The sequence below is a fragment of the Sorex araneus genome, chromosome X, assembly GCF_027595985.1.
Source record: "Sorex araneus isolate mSorAra2 chromosome X, mSorAra2.pri, whole genome shotgun sequence".
Lineage (NCBI taxonomy): Eukaryota > Metazoa > Chordata > Mammalia > Eulipotyphla > Soricidae > Sorex > Sorex araneus.
Window position 1 is genome coordinate 59,137,778 of NC_073313.1, and position 2,736 is coordinate 59,140,513.

Here is a 2,736-nt window from a genome sequence, read left to right on the forward strand (position 1 = left end):
TCACCACAGCCGCCGCCTTCACTGTCTTCGTGGCTGATGTCGCCACATTACCAAGGCTCTGGATGCATCTTCTACAAACAGGCTTTCTAAAGCCTCACTTTTGAGCTGTTGACGGGACAGGATATCGATTCCTGTCCTGCCCAACCTTGGTTGCTGCCGTCCTAGTCAGGGTTGAGGCGCCTGAGGTTTTGGGGGCTGTGCCCCAAGAGCAGTGTTTTTAATAAAGGTAGTGTGTTTTTGCAGTTATTGTGTGGACACAGGGCGCCACCGTTCACCTGAGGAAGGGGCCCGACAGCTTGATGCCAGACTGGTTTGCGGGAGGGCATCTAACCTAGGTTTTGTGCGGGGCCCTAAGCCTAGTCCTGAGCCCTCAATGGGAGTTGATAGCAAGTCCCTAACCATGAGTTGGCGAGCCCCAGGCCCTCATCCCGAGAGTCCAGGGTTCTAACCCTAGTCCCGCGCCCTTAGCCACAGACTCGCGAGCCTTTAAGCATGGGACCCGCGAGTCTCGCGGGCCGCGGACCCTTGCCCCGAGTCTCGCGAGCCTCTGACCACGAGTCCTGCGAGCCCCAGCACCTCATCCTGAGCCCCGCGAGTCCGGGGTTCCAAACCCTAGTCCTGGGCCCCTTACCCTGAGTCTCGCGAGTCCATAACCACGAGACTGCCGCCCTAGTCACGGTTGAGGCACTTGAGGTTTGGGGCTGTGCCCCAGGAGCAATGTTTCTAATAAAGGTGGAGTGTTTTTGCAGTGACTGTGTGGACACAGCGCGCCACCGTTCACCTGAGGAAGGGGCCCGACAGCTGGTTGCCAGACTGGTTTGCGGGAGGGCATCTAACCTAGGTTTTGTCCGGGGCCCTCACTGGAGTTGATAGCAAGTCCCTAACCACGAGTCGGCGAGCCCCGGAACCCTCACCCCGAGAGTCCAGGGCTCTAACCTAGTCCCGCGCCCTTAGCCGCAGCCTCGCGAGCCTCTCACCACGAGACCCGCGAGTCCCCAACTGCGAGTCTCGCGAGCCCCAGGCAGTCACGCCGAGTCTCGCGAGCCTCTAAGCACGAGACCCGCGAGTCCCCAATCGCGAGTCTCGCGAGCCTCTGACCACGAGTCCTGCGAGCCCCAGCACCGCATCCTGAGCCCCGCGAGCCCGGGGTTCCTAACCCTAGTCCTGGGCCCTTACCCTGAGTCTCGCGAGTCCATAACCACGAGACTGCCGCCCTAGTCACGGTTGAGGCACTTGAGGTTTGGGGCTGTGCCCCAGGAGCAATGTTTCTAATAAAGGTGGAGTGCTTTTGCAGTGACTGTGTGGACACAGCGCGCCACCGTTCACCTGAGGAAGGGGCCCGACAGCTGGTTGCCAGACTGGTTTGCGGGAGGGCATCTAACCTAGGTTTTGTCCTGGGCCCTAAGCCTAGTCCGGAGCCCTCACTGGGAGTTGATAGCAGGTCCCTAACTGCGAGTCTCGCAAGCCCCGGACCCTCACCTCGTCTCGCGAGCCTGTCACTACGAGACCCGCGAATCCCCAACTGCGAGTCTCACGAGCCCCAGGCAGTCACGCCGAGTCTCGCGAGCCTCTAAGCACGAGACCTGCGAGTCCCCAACCGCGAGTCTCGAGTTCCGCGGGCCCGCGCCCCTAGTCTCGCGAGCCTCTGACCACGAGTCCTGCGAGCCCCAGCACCGCATCCTGAGCCCCGCGAGCCCGGGGTTCCTAACCCTAGTCCTGGGCCCTTACCCTGAGTCTCGCGAGTCCGTATCCACGAGACTGCCGCCCTAGTCACGGTTGAGGCACTTGAGGTTTGGGGCTGTGCCCCAGGAGCAATGTTTCTAATAAAGGTGGAGTGTTTTTGCAGTGACTGTGTGGACACAGCGCGCCACCGTTCACCTGAGGAAGGGGCCCGACAGCTGGTTGCCAGACTGGTTTGCGGAAGGGCATCTAACCTAGGTTTTGTCCGGGGCCCTAAGCCTAGTCCGGAGCCCTCACTGGGAGTTGATAGCAGGTCCCTAACCACGAGTCGGCGAGCCCCGGACCCTCACCCCGAGTCCGGCGAGTCCAGGCCCTAACCTAGTGCTGGGCCCCAACCCTAATCTCTAACCACGAGATCCAAGAGTCCCCTACCGCGAGTCTCACAAGCCTAAAACCATGAGATCCGTTAGTCCCCAACCGCTACTCTTGCGAGACCTGGGCCCTCACCCTGAGTCTCGCGAGCCTCTAACCACGAGACCCGCGTGTCCCCAACCCCAAGTCTCTGGAGACCTGGGCCCCAACCCTAGTCCCAGGCCCACATCTCAAATCCCGCAAATCCCTGAGTCCCACAAGCCCCGGGCCCTAAAATGACTCCCACGAGGCTGGACCCTAACCGAAGTCCTGCAAGCTCCAGTCCTTAACTGCTAGTCCTAGGCCCTAAAGTGATGAAGGGATCCGTTGCCTGGTTGCCATCTGCTTTGTGGGAGCGCATCTGCTCGCCAGTCCCAGACACTACTGTGAGGAAGGGGTCCCCCAATATTCCATATCATGCCTAGACTACATCTGGGAATCCTGGAACTTTATGGGGAAGGAGTCTGCCTCCTACAGTTAGATGAGACTGATTGTGGGGGCTCTTGTTATGCTGCTGGGTGATCTCACTCCCATCCCCATATGCAACATCCCCTGTATTCCATTCTGCCCTGGTATTCCCTGGAACTTGGGTCCTACTGTTCCGTTGGTACTCGTGTCTAGTGCAGGGGGCCTCTGGTGTGGAGT